Consider the following 14,917-nt stretch of genomic DNA (forward strand, 5'->3'; position numbering starts at 1 on the left):
AATTTGAAGACGTTCTCAAAACATGTGCCTCCTAGAGTAGAAAACTTTGATAAGTGTGTCAGAAAGGAAAGTTGCATGCAGTTTTGATGTAAAACAAAACAAAGAGATAGGGCAGAGAGGGAGAGAGAGAGGTAGAGAGAGAGCTAGTACCAAATCAGAGACTTTATATATAGTGAGTCACAGGTCAAAGGTGAGTGTGCTGTGTAAGATCAAATACTGACCACGTTGACATATATTGCCAAGGACTCTTTACACATAAGCAAATTAAGAGGATCTCTAATCCAATTTTGCAAGTGAAATTAAGGCATAACGCTGGCATCTGATCGGAAAATAAAGACAACTTAGCGATAGCTTAAAATCTCAGTTACATTATACTCAAAGCTCAGAGAAAACCGATCAATAGAAATGGAGATATGGCTCGCGAAATAGAGGAATGTAAAATCCAGTTTTGAGAAAAAGTCATTTCCCATAGAGATTGCACACAAAATGAGCGAAAATGACATGCCTCTATAACTTGCAGTTTTTCAGGATGATCAGTTCCTTTAAAAGTAAAAAAGGCATCAAATTAGAAAGAGTATGTCCTCAGCTACAACATATTGAAAACTGAGCGAAAATTGACCAATATTTACAGAGTTAAAGTCAAATTTGCATAATTATAATGACGTCATAAGTAGCAAAATGGGAATTTTGAGTTCCGACGCCATTTTGATGACGTCATGATATAATTTCGGGTCAAATGCGACATGAAATCACATCTCCCATCCATACTCTATTCGAATATGAAAAAAATGGGGGTCACCGTACTACTTTAAAAGCTATAATGAATTTTGTATAGGCATGTTTTTGCACATATATTGTCTATGTTTAGTGCGCGCGCGCGTGCTGTAAACTTTGATGGAGGCTAATTCCTTTATTACTTGTCGTAGAAGGTTGATCAAGGTATCAAATTGTTCAGAATTATATTATCGGTGCATTGATATAAAAAAAATGGCGATCCTATGTTTTATAGTGCCGTTACGCGCGAGAACGCGCGCGTAACCGTGCGCGCGCGCAAATTTTTGAAACGCTTTAAATGACCAGGGGTGGTATTCTTAGATCCATTTTATCTCAGATAAAATAAAATATTTTATCTCCGTTAAAATCAGTGAGATAAAATACCCTTAAAATCTCTCCGAATTGGTATTCTGAGAACCATTTTATCTTCATTTTATCTCTGTAAGACACACCTATTTTTTAATCAATATCCAATTAGAAACGCGCTTTCATAGCTCTCTCATATCACTCACCAATTAAATCCATTCCGCCAGGAGGTGTGGCAAAGGGGTGAGATTGAGTCAATTTATTGACTTCAAATACGACAATACTCTCATTTTTTTTCGAAGTCTATATCGCATCTTTTCAAGCATCATTTCAAAGACAATATTAGTCAAGAAAAGTCTTATGAAATACTCTCTGATTGTACAGGAACAACGTTAAGGTGTTATTCTCAATAAATATATAACTTTTCGTCATTTTCATGTCACCATTTGGGGTTAATTCACCTAGAAATACTGGTGAAATCAACGTCGCAGAGATAAAATAGCCTCTACCCTCTTTTAAGTTTATTTTATTTTTTTCTTCAAAGTAACATGGGCGCAAGCACATAATCTGCGTTGCATGGCCAGATACGCTATGGGTATGTGTACGCAGGCATTGTTCTGTTGCGTATCATCTGTAGATACGCAAGATAAAATTTATACCAAGATAAAATCTAAGATTTTATCTGAGGGATAAAATCTCAACTCAGAATGCCAATTTCATTTTAAGAGATAAAATAAAATATTTTAAAGATAAAATGACCTCAGAATACCACCCCTGATTCATACTCTGTTTTGGTCAAAAGTGATTTTGAGCATTTTTAAATTTTGACACGCGCGTACGCGCACGTCGTGACCTTTACATGACCTTTGATGACATGGGCAGTTGCCTCCTGACCTGAAGTTAATGTGATGTAAATATTGTTAATTTTTGATAATTGATAATGAAGATATGATTGATAATGTGATTTTACAAAATGGCGTCTAGATGACGTCATGATGACCTTTTGACCTTGAACTTGTTTCGTTCACATGACATGATAAGTCTTCATATCTGATGATATTTTGAAGATAATTGATGATGTAGATTTGGAGATTTTATGGTAACAAGAAAAGGGTGGAAAAATAAAAATTAAGAAATAAATAAATAAAAAAGAAAATTCTTACGAAATTAATAGTTGATCTGTCGATTGACAGATCACCTAATTAACCTCAGCCATGAGTATGTTTGGTCGGTATAATGGCATCAACTTTGCAAACTGCACATGTACATCATCAAAGACCAAGGCTACTGATCAGTCACCTCTCACCTCTGGGCCCAGCATTGGTGTTCAACCATTGTCAATCGCCAGGAGAAAAGTGAAGCTTGGAGGTATGTTGCACCCACAAATGTAATAACGCCCACAAATGTAATAATGCCCACAAATGTAATAACACTTTACCCACAAATGTAATAACGTCCACAAATGTAATAACACTTTACCCACAAATGTAATAATTTTTGATCGCCCACAAATGTAATAATGACTTTACCCACAAATGTAATAAATTTGAAGGGATTTTGGGCAAATCCGTTCTAAACTAAAATCCTACAGTAATGCGTTCATATAGCACAAAAGTGCAAAGTCTTTTTTTCAGACCGGGTTAATAAAACATCAAAATACAAGTCCAAAGTCTTTTTCCAGACCCGGTTGTTTCAAAAATTATAATATAAATCCAAAGTCTTTTTTCCAGACCCGGTTGTTTTAAAAAATATATTAAAAGTCCAAAGTCTTTTTTTCCAGACCCGGTTGATTAAAAAAATGTGATAAAAGTCCAAAGTCTTTTCCAGACCCGGTTGTTTCAAGAATTTTAATAAGTCCAAAGTCTTTTTCCAGACCCAGTTATTTCAAAATTTATAATATAAGTCCAAACTAAGATACGATAATGATATTCCTGTGGAAAAAATGGGAATCGAGCTTAGTCTTGTCTCCAGACCCAGTTAATTAAAACTGGTGGAATTAATGTCTTTGTTGTTGTTTCAACTTATACGGTGTATATTGTGAATATATGCACTAAGAGTAAATTGAGAATCAAGCGTAGTCTTTTCTCCAGACCCGGTTACCTGTTATTTAAACATTATGAATAACAGTTTAAAACAGTATAAAGACCCCATAATCTTATTAATGCTGGATATAGCGAAGTCTTTCAGCCCGACCAATTTTTTTCTTAAAAAAACCCCGCTAATATTAAGAATTATAAAAAAATCAAAGTCTAAGACCAAACAAACCTTCAACCTAAGAACCTGTTTTAAAAGAGGTTTAGAGTGTTGTCTTTATTCCAGACCTAAAACAGTTACGAAAAAAAATCTAACATAAGACCTTATATTCTTATTCTCGTGGAATAACACGAGTTTTAAAACGTACTCTTTCCTCCAGACCCGGCTATTAAAAAAAAGAAACTGAAAAACTTCAAATCTAAGACCAAATTTCCAAAGTTTCACCCAGTAAAAATATGTCTTTTTTTAAATACTACTACTACCCCTACAAAACATTGTAATAACGCGTGGGTAAAGCAGACATCCTTTCTCCAGACTTGGTTACTATTTGAAAAATAAAATAGTTTTTACAAATATTCTAAAACGAATACCCAATAATCTAATTACTGTGGAACAACGTGAAGACCGATTGTCGAAGATCGACTTTCCTCCAGACACAATTATTTCAGGAATAAAAAAAATCAATAAAACTCAACCCCCAACAACGAATCTAAGAACCAACAATCCTCCAAATTAAGACCATGCATGTAGAAAAGCACATGTTTAGAGCGTTGTCTTTATTCCAGACCCGGTGATTTAAACATGATTTAAACAATCCTAAAAACAAAAGACTCATATTCTTATTCTTGTGGAATATTATGCTTAGTCTTTCGTCTGGACCCGGTTATTTAAAAGATAAAGAAATATTGAAAAAAATGACAGCTGAGACCAATCTTCAAAATTAAACCCACTTAAAATGCTTGGGCTTAGAGTGTTGTCTTTACCCCTCACCGACGTATATTATAATTTTTGGAACGACCAGGTCTGAAAAAAGACTTTGGACTTGCATTATAATTTTCGAATTAACCGGGTCTGGAAAAAAGACTTTGGACGTATATTATAATTTTGAAACAACCGGGTCTGGTAAAAAGACTTTGGACGTATATTATAATTTTGAAAAACCGGGTCTGGAAAAAGACTTGGACTTGTACTGCAATATTTCATTAACCGGGTCTGGAAAAAAGACTTTGAACTTTTGTGCTATATGAACGCATTACTATAGGATATTAGTTTAGAACGAATTCGCCAAAAATCACTTCAAATTTATTACATATGTGGGTAAAGTCATTATCACATTTGTGGGTAAAGTGCATTATTACATTTGTGGGTAAAGTGTTATTACATTTGTGGGTAAAGTGTTATTACATTTGTGGGCGATCAAAAATTATTACATTTGTGGGTAAAGTGTTATTACATTTGTGGGCGTTATTACATTTGTGGGTAAAGTGTTATTACATTTGTGGGCGTTATTACATTTGTGGGCGATTATTACATTTGTGGGTGTAACAAGGTAGGAGAAGCTTAACAAGGGCCCGGCCGGCCAACCAAGCTAGCTGCGACTCAGGAACATGGTTATGCCAAAGGATCCCACTCTCAATGAGCGATTCCAAAGAGGACAAGAGTAGCTGCACCACACTCACTGAGCCATGCCACTACAATGTGCCAGTCTCTTGGAAAGACTCACAGTTCTAAGTGAATCTTAACAGTGCATATATGTCCAGGGGGACCAAGAAGAGTTTGATTCCTTAACTATAAAATCTGGGGTCTTCATTCAAAAGTTTTTGTCTCACCTGCATAGCAAAGTGAGACTATAGGCGCCGCTTTTCCGGCGGCGGCAGCTTCAACATCAAATCTTAACCTGAGGTTAAGTTTTTGAAATGACATCATAACTTAGAAAGTATAGGGACCTAGTTCATGAAACTTGGCCATTAGGTTTATCAATTATTACTGAACATCCTATTAGAGTTTCATGTCACATGACCAAGGTCAAAGTTCATTTAGGGTCAATGACCTTTGACCAAGTTGTGGGTATCTATTGAATTACCATCATTACTTTGAAAGTTTACGGATCTGATTCATATAATTTGGACATAAGAGTAATTAAGTATCACTGAACATCCTGTGCGAGTTTCAGGTCACATGACCAATGTTAAAGGTCAATAAAGTAAGTAACTTTGGCCATGTTGCGGGTATTTGTTGAAATGCCATCATTACTATTAGTCTAGCTCATTAAACTTGCACATAAAAGTATTCAAGTATCACTTAACATTCTGTGCGAGTTTCAGGTCACATGACCACAGTCAATAGTCATTTAAGGTCAATGAAGTTTGGCCATGTTAGAGTATTTGTTGAATTACCATCATAATTCCGAAAGTGTATACTTGATTACTCTTGTGTCCCAGTGTTATGAACTATACCAATACACTGTATTGGTCTAGTTCATAAAATTGGGACACAAGAGTAATCAAGTATCACTGAACAGCCTGTGCGAGTTTCAGGTCACACGACCAAGGGTAAAGGTCAATGAACTTTGGCCATGTTGGGGGTATTTGTCGAATTACCATCATAACTGTTGGTCTAGTTCATAAAACTTGGACGCGAGCACTCACTATAGGCCATATATGGGCAAAATCATACCTATTGAAAATTCACTGTAGCTCTTTGAATAGTCCGTTGACCCCCAATTTTTTTCATATATCGATTGTATGAGTTGTAGATTGGATTTCGTCTCACCATTGTCCCTCAATTACATGTATATTATGACGTCATCAAAATGGCGACAGAAGTCAAAATATCCATTTTGCTTGTTATGACGTCATGATAATTATGCAAATTTGGCTCTAACTCCGTGAATATTGGTCAATTTTCGCCCAATTTTTGATATGATGTAGCTTAAGTCTTACTCTTTCTGAATTAATGCCTTTATTTTTTATTTTAATGAACGGATCATCCTGGAAAATTTCAAATAATAAAGGAATGTACATCATTTTTGTCTCACCTGCTTAGCAGAGTGAGACTATAGGCGCCGCTTTTCCAACGGCGGCGTCAACATCAAATCTTAACCTAAGGTTAAGTTTTTGAAATGACATTATAACTCCGAAAGTTTATCGATCTGATTCATGAAACTTGGACAAACAAATCATCATGTATCACTGAACATCTCATGCGAGTTTCAGGTAACATGACCTAAGTCAAATCTCATTTAAAGTCATTGAACTTTGGCCATTTTGAATGTAATTATTAGATTGCAGTCATAACTTTCAAAGTTTATAGATATAAAATGTGTGGCGTCGCGCGAAAACCAGACTATTGGTGAGAGACAATAAATGCGCGAGGACGTCATTTAAATACGCGTGTCATCAAACTTTTGTCTGGCGCGCGTCGCGAGGAAAAACAAAACAAACAGACCGCGGGAAATAAAAAAAAATGTCAGGCGCATTTTTATTTTTCAGAACTGTGGATATCGGCTCGATATATTTGGTGGCGCGGGTTCGGATTTAATTCCCCTGGCTGAAATCCATGAAGGTAAGTTAAATTATGTTGCAGATTGAGTTGTTTTGTTAAGTTCATTGATCATCATGATAATTGCGATGCGAGGAACATGGCAACTAATACGTGAATGTGAATTTTGTGTTGCGCGTTTATGTGGATCGATCGAGAGAGAGCTTTTTAGGAACGACTTTAAACTTCAAATTACATGCGACTGCTGCAGCGATTCGCGGTATTTGTCCGGGCCTTTGACGGCCTTTTTAAGATCTAACTTATGTCTGCGTAAGCTATCAACTAGATCTAGATCTGCACCTACTTAGATAGGCCTTCGTTACATACTTGTAACCATTTAAGTTAAATCTATCACATGCAACCGTTTGCAAAAAATATTTTAAAAAATCAAAATTAGAGAAGGAGTAAAAAGCTATGATAATTTAAAGATATGGATTATTTCGGTGAAACAGTTCTATTATGTTTTTATGAATTTACTTGACAAACTGATGCAAATATGTCTCACTTTGTTATTTTGTATAATTCATTACATGAAATTATGTTTTTTCTATTCCCCCCCCCCCCCTCCAAGACTAAATATTAATGCAAAAGGATGACATACATGTATCATGACAAAATAAAATAAGTATGATTTCACGGTTTGACATATTAAAGAAAAGTTAAAGTGGGAATGTGACATCATCAGCCCATCTAACGAATATTTATTAAGACGTGCATATAACTGTTTTTATAATGCATCAAAAACCCATTTAGATCTAGTTGTTATCAGATTTTGATGAAATTTGCAGCATTCGCTTACATTTTGATGAGATAATTTTCAGCTCGGAGTACCCATTTGAATCGGTTAATTATGGACATTTTTCAAATCCCCTCTCCAAACAAATTCTTATTTGTCGGACTTCTGATTTTAAATTTGATTTTTTTCGGAGGAGGTGGGGTCCATGTCTATTTCGTACAATAAATTATGGATTTTCATTTGGTATGAGGTTCACCAAAACTGTGCAAATGATATCGAAATTATAACTAGACAACTGATTGTCACAATTTATAAGAAATTTATTCAAAAATAACAATATATTTTGGGGGCGGGGGGGGGGTATTTCTTATTTTTTACTACCATCCGGTCGAGCTACATTACATGAGGTTCGACAACTTTCTACACCAAATCATTCAATATTTAAAAAATAAAACGAAAGTGAATATTTTTGACAAAAATTATAGTTTTAATTTTTTGTTCAAGTTTTAATTTCTTAAGTAGTGTTTTTTTAAATAAACTTTAACACTGAAAATTTGTTAACTAATTGGCCTTGTTTTCTTTTGTTGTGTTAAACATGTTAAAGGCACGGGATCTACAGAGCAACTGTATAAGTGCAGTGAGGAAAAGACATCTGAGTATGCATACAGCTGACAGCAGCCCTTTAAGAAGTACTTTAAGACTCTGATATGGGATTCACCAATACCACAGCTTCAGGTAGCTTTCCATGCTTTATCCACATTCTTTATGGAAATAGTGTACCAGCCTGTCAGTTGTAACCGAGCACGAATTCAGTGAATTGCCGTTTTATAAGATTGTTTTAAAATTAATTTTACCACTATCAGTACGTGAAATCTAGAATCATGGAAAATATAAAAGATATAAAATGATAAAAACCATAAAAAATGAAAATAATATAGAATATGGATAAAGGCTCATGCAGAGAAAGCTGTTTGCAAGTGATATATCAAAAGTATGTGTAAAAATCTCACCTGCACGTGCACCCACACTCACACACTTCACCTGACCCTTATACACTCTCCCCTTTTTTTATTGATATTTTAAATAATTTTCATGATTATGTGACATCATTTTTTATATGAATTGTTTCTTACTAATGGTTTTCATGTAGCTTCCTTCCCCTGGCTGCTATTCTCTCAAGCATATTGCATATGATAGCTGGCCACTGCATTTTGTTTTATTTGTTATTGCTTACATGTCTATTTGTTATGTAAATTATCCCTCTATTATGTAATCGTCACAATTTGTCATTCTTTTATTTATTTTTGTACTTTATATACATTATGATTATTGTTATTATATCGAATTACCAATAAATGCAAAACTAAACATTTAAATATCATAAATTTTGGAGGGATTTTTTTTACCCAACAATAGTTTAATCTTATTATTTTTGGTAGAAAAATATGACATCACGGAGTACTTCCACCTTTATTAGAATTACAAGTAACATTTACACAAAGTCAAAGAGTGAAAAGTTAATGTATGTTAAATAGCATGTTGTTGATAAATGTCCATGAATCTGAGAAATGAGAGTGTAATGTGACTGTTTTATAACACATTAATATCGGTGAACTTTTCAATTGCATTCATCAAACATGCAGATTCGAGTCATCGGAACAAGGCATTTTTAAGACTGGAACATGAAGAAAGCGAACAATGCAGAGGAAGAAAATTATCCCTTTTGGTGAACCCTGCTGAAATACTCTCTCAGATACTCCCAGATAGGCTATCAACTGGATTTTCCAAATAGAGGGAATATGATATATGGAAAGATCTTATATGAGGACAAGACGCCTCGGCCTCCCCGGTAGGGGAGGAATGGAACAATAAATACATGTTTTTCTTTGAATGAACAAACTCTATGAATTTTTTCGATAAAAATACCTTAAACTTAATTACGTTTGCTGACCCATTAGAAGGATGTCATTGTAGAAAATTGAAATGTGGTAAGTTTGCTGCTGTATTAAGAAGTGTATGATAATGTTAAAGGCACACACTAAGGAGAGATTATCGTGTTTTATATCCTTTTTAGTGCAAATTTGGACAGTGGAGAGCGATGCACTTCCCTGAGTTTTGCTCATACTACTGCATAGAAGAGAGTAAATGTATGTAGTCTCTTCAATATCAAGAATTAAACTCTGATATTATTTTTTCATTTAAGCATAAGATGTTTACAACGCATATCATTACGCTCGTGTACAGAGTGTAGCAGAGAAAAGAAGATTATGTATTTGTGATTATTTGTTAGTTATAATACCTGTCGTTTTAATATGTGGAGCCAAGTTTTTAGGCACATTTTTTTTTTCTTCTTTTTAAACGAAGTGACAAAAACATAATCCTTCAGTGATCCAGATAATTTGGCACTAATTTGTGAAATATATTTCCATGACTACCCCATCCCTAAAAAGAAACCAAATGTGGCCCATTTCATGAAATGTTGATATCCCTTGCTCGAATGAAAACTACTATGAAAACAGTGAAACTTCTGCTTCCTGATTCGCTTGTTCAATGAAAGTTGATACTTCATCAAGAATTGCTGTCAAATTAAATCTTTATGAAATGTAGCTCGCATCAGCTTTTCACTGTTGTTTATTGCCACCGAAAAACTTGGTTTTGCACAATTGAATTTTGTTTGTGTTTATTTTCCAAAGCTTACGCATGATATTTTTTAGATTTTACTTTGCGAGAAAGTGAAGTATGGGCAAACAGCAAGGTGGTGTCTTTTTTTAGGGGGGGGGTATGGACAGGGACAAATCTAGGATGGAGGTGGGCAGGGGCATTGGCCCCTGTTTTTTTCCCCAGAACGCATGTATAAACATGTACCATTTGATTGTGATTTTTTTTTGCATGGACAGCCCCCTCCCATTTTCGAAAAATTTTCTGCGGCGCCTGTGGGGGTGGGCACCCCCCCCCAAAAAAAAATGGTAAGCTGCCCCCCTCCCCAAAAAGATAAATAATACAATCCCATCTGCCCCTGGTCGTTGAATCTGGTGATCTCCTCCCATGTTAAAACTACGCGCTATGACGAACTATATATAGTATGACAAATAGTATCCATAAGGGTTTTTTTGTATTTGATTTTGATTTGATTTATTGTTTTCTTCTGCATCCATAACATTTGTATAATACATTTTTCATAACATAATAAACATAATATGTTAGCATTTTTGGCATAAATTGTAAATAAAGATTACTAAATTTAATTCCAGACAAAAATGATTAACTATATGATGTTCACAATTTGCAGGAGAAGGATTGTCATCATAAGCAGATTGCTTGAAAAAAATGACAATCCCAAACTTATACTAATTGAATTAATACATTTTTAACATTGATAAAGCAGAATGGGCATATTCTTTCAAATAGCTGAGGGTGATGGTGATATGATGATGATGTTGATGATGATGATGATGAAGGCCATGGAGATGATGATGGTCAAGATGAAGATATTGGTAATGACTAAAACGAAGGAGGAATAAATTCACGATAAAAAGGATACGACACAGAAATTTTACTTCAAGTATTCTGATAATAACATAGATTTAACGTTTGCCTTAAATGAGTGAAGAGACGAACATTGTTTAACAGGCTCTGGTAGAGAGTTCCATAAATCTGGACCATGGTGTCTTATGGATCTCTGCGCAATAAGCAATTTGGGGTTAATTAAATGGAAATTTGAAGAGTTACGGGTAGGGTATGAATGAATAGATGTATTCAGAGTATAAAAATTGTGGAATGAAGGTGGGAGCATGTTATTTACGTACTTAAACATAAGTAGTAAGCTTTGAAGAGTATTTATGTCAAATACTGTTAGAGTCTTTAGTTTATGGAATAATGGATTTGTGTGTGATAAATATTGGGAATCAGTACAGATTCGAATTGCTTTTTTCTGTAATAAGTATATTGTATTAATTTTAGTTTTTGCACATGTTGCCCAAACTATGTTGCAATACGATATATAAGGCAATATTAATGAATTGTATAGTATGACAAGAGTTGTATGTGGAATTATATTCTTCATTTTGTAAAGTATACCAACGTTTCTAGAAATACTAGTAGTTATACAACGTACATGTTCATTCCAATTTAAATTTTCATCTATTGTGACACCTAAAAACTTTGTTTCTCTTTTCCTTTTGAGAGGAATATTGTCTATGTTTATATTATAAGGAAATTCGTTACCATGTAAGTGTGTATGCTTGAAATATATAAAGTTTGTTTTGTCTATATTGAGTGAAAGCTTATTACACTTAAACCACAAAGATAGTTTTGGTAACTCACGGTTAATTATATCTACTAAAGTTTCTAAGCTATTATGTGAACAAAAAATGTTGGTGTCATCTGCAAATAATACATATGATAATAAAGGTGTTACAGAAGTCAAATCATTAATATATATTAAAAAGAGCAAGGGGCCTAGGATTGATCCTTGTGGAACTCCGCATTGTATTAACTGAAAATCAGAAGAAATATTATTGTGAATTACATATTGTTTTCTATTGGACAAATAACTCTTAAACCAAGATAGTGTAATTCCGCGAATTCCATAATTTTCAAGTTTTTTAAGTAATATCTGGTGGTCAAGAGTGTCAAAGGCTTTGCTTAAGTCCATGAATACACCTATTATATGTTCTTTATTTGCCATTGCATTTGTAATTTTATCATATATTTGTATTAACGCCTGATCAGTCGAATGTCCTTTCCTGAATCCATATTGGTTAGAATTTAGAAAATGAAAAGTATCTAGAAACTTATAAAGTCTATTGTAGATAATCTTCTCTAATATTTTGGAAATGCTGGGAAGAATAGAAATAGGCCTGTAATTTGTTATTTCATGCGGATTGTCTTTTTTTAAAACAGGATTTACCTTTGCAATTTTTAGGAAATCAGGACATATTCCAGTGCTAATTGAGAGATTGAAAATATGACACAAAGGAGAGGCAATATAGTGTATGATCTGCTTAAGAAGGGAAGTACTAATTCTATCAATTCCCTGTGATTTGCTTGATTTTAGATTTTTTGTTATTTCAATTAATTCCTGAACATTTGTTGGGTTAAAGAATAAAGAAGAGTTAATGGGTGTAGGAAGAAATTTTCCAAAATTTTCATCAGTTCTGTCAAGTTTGTTTGCCAAGGAGGGTCCTAAGTTAACAAAAAAAGAATTAAAGGTATCAGCTACATCTTCTGAATTTATTGCAAGATTATGAGCTGTGAAATTATCTTTGCATGTAATGTGAGTGTGTGGGTGTGGGTTCTAGTGTGGTTGTGGTTGAATATGAAGAATTATTTGTTTTATTGTATTCGCCTAGCTGTGTATGTATGAAATTATGTCTGCACTACAAAAAATCACCTCGCCTATGCCAGGTATGTTGGGCGTAACAAAAGAACCAACATTTCCCTATATCATGAAAAGATGAATAACAAGCCCGACTACCATTTATACCCATATAGTCAGGCAGGGGGGGGTACCCCTGATTCAATTGGCCATATCTCTGATTTAAACATGAATTAGACTCTAATATTTTGTATACACATTGTACATGTGCCCAGGTACCAGAAAACATAAAAAACCCAAAATCCAAAATTTCACCTATAATACCCATTTTCCCAGGATGGCTCACAAATATAAAGATGTAAAATGTGGATATAGGGGTAATCAAGTATCACTGACAAGTTTTAGATCACATGATCAAGGTCAAATGTCAATGAACGTAGTATTGTATCATATGAATGGTGTTTTTTGTGAATAATTATTTTTATAGTAGTTTTCAAAGTCAGCACTGCTGCTATATTGAATAGCGTGATGCAGGTGAGACAGCCAGAGGCATTCCACTTGTTTTTTTTTGGGGGGGGGGTGGAGGGGGGAGCACACCGAGCCCCCAACCGTCAGTATGTCACTGTCCAAAGGTACCATAACCTTTGTAGCACAATGAAAGGATTTGAAAAAAAGAAACACTCTCTCCCATACTTCGGTAAAAAAATTGTTCTTACCTAAAGAAGGAAATGAATTTTGACCATATAATTCGAAAATTATGGCAAAGATAATGAAAATGTTGAGAGGAAATCTGCTGATTAGCAAGAAGTCCGACCATCATATTTATCATTTCATGCCATTTTGGCGCAAGCCTCCTTTTTAGCTCGAGACAAAAACATTCCACTCAAGCATGAACGAAACTAAATCATTTTAATGACAATTGAAGTATAAGACTTCAGAATTGACACCAAACCTATTGACACCAAAATATAGACATAATTTGACTTTTCAAATCTGTCCCGTTTTTTTTTATACGCACTGTACAGTCAGTCGGCAAGCCCATGTGTTAATGAGCAAATTACCAAGATTTATCCAAGTCCTCTCATGGCTGAATTCATGTCCCTGCAAAATATCGTGAATTGTGAGATTTTTTTCTCAAATATTTTACCACTTTCTCTTGAGTAATATTATTTTTGTACAATGGGCAAGAGTAAATAATACTCTTTTATATTGGTCATTTCTTTTGAATGAAATATGTTGATAAATAAGTGAATTTTTACCTGAAAAGATGCATTAAACAAAATTTTCTTCCTCTGTTTTCACTTGCAAATTGTGCAACATTTTGCATTTTAGGCACCAACATTATTCATATCATCAGAAAGCTCAAACTCTATACTTTCTTACAGTGTCACTCTTGATATGTGGCATCTTTTAGATGGGTCAGCAGCCAGATTTTTCCATCAAGATGCAAAAAGAGATTTCTAAAAATTTCCAAGTAACATAAAATCCAGAGTTCTGATTGGCTGAATAATGTTTTCAGAACAACAGTCGCGGCTAATTTGAAGAGATTACCACATGGTGAGTGTGACCTTGCAGAGGATCAGTGTGGGGAACATTGGAAATTGCATGGGTGTGTGGTTTCTATGACCAATCAGAGCGCAGGATTCTTGTTTTTGAGCTGCTAAATTTTCTTGACCTATGAAAAGGTGGCTGCTGACCCATCTAAAATACATCTTATAAAAATCATATGATATTAAAGCTTAGATCTTCAGCTTTATCATGATCCTAAAAATCATTTGTGCTTAAACAGAAATTAAGTGTGAAAACAACATTTGTTGCATGAAAAAATTATTTTGTTTCATGTTTTATATCAAAAGTTGTCCCTATATTGCAACATCCTTTTAAAAATCCAAACACATGACCTGAAAGAATAATTCTTCTTTACAAAGATACCAAAAAATTTGGTCAATATTTAGAGCAGCAATGGCCGAATAAAAAGAGGTGTTTTGGTTCGCACCAAGCTCATTAACTATGCAAAAACCCTCTAGTCATGAATATCACTTGGATAAAAGAAGCTACTTTTTTTAGGCCTTGCCGACTGACTGTGTAGGGGTAATCAAGCATCACTGACCAATCTTAGGTTGCATGATTAAGGTCAAATGTCATTGTCAATGAACATAGTATTGTATCATTTTATGAATTGTTTTTTGTGAATGATTATGGTATAGTCG

Source organism: Lytechinus variegatus, chromosome 19 (assembly GCF_018143015.1).
Source record: "Lytechinus variegatus isolate NC3 chromosome 19, Lvar_3.0, whole genome shotgun sequence".
NCBI classification, from domain to species: Eukaryota; Metazoa; Echinodermata; class Echinoidea; order Temnopleuroida; family Toxopneustidae; genus Lytechinus; species Lytechinus variegatus.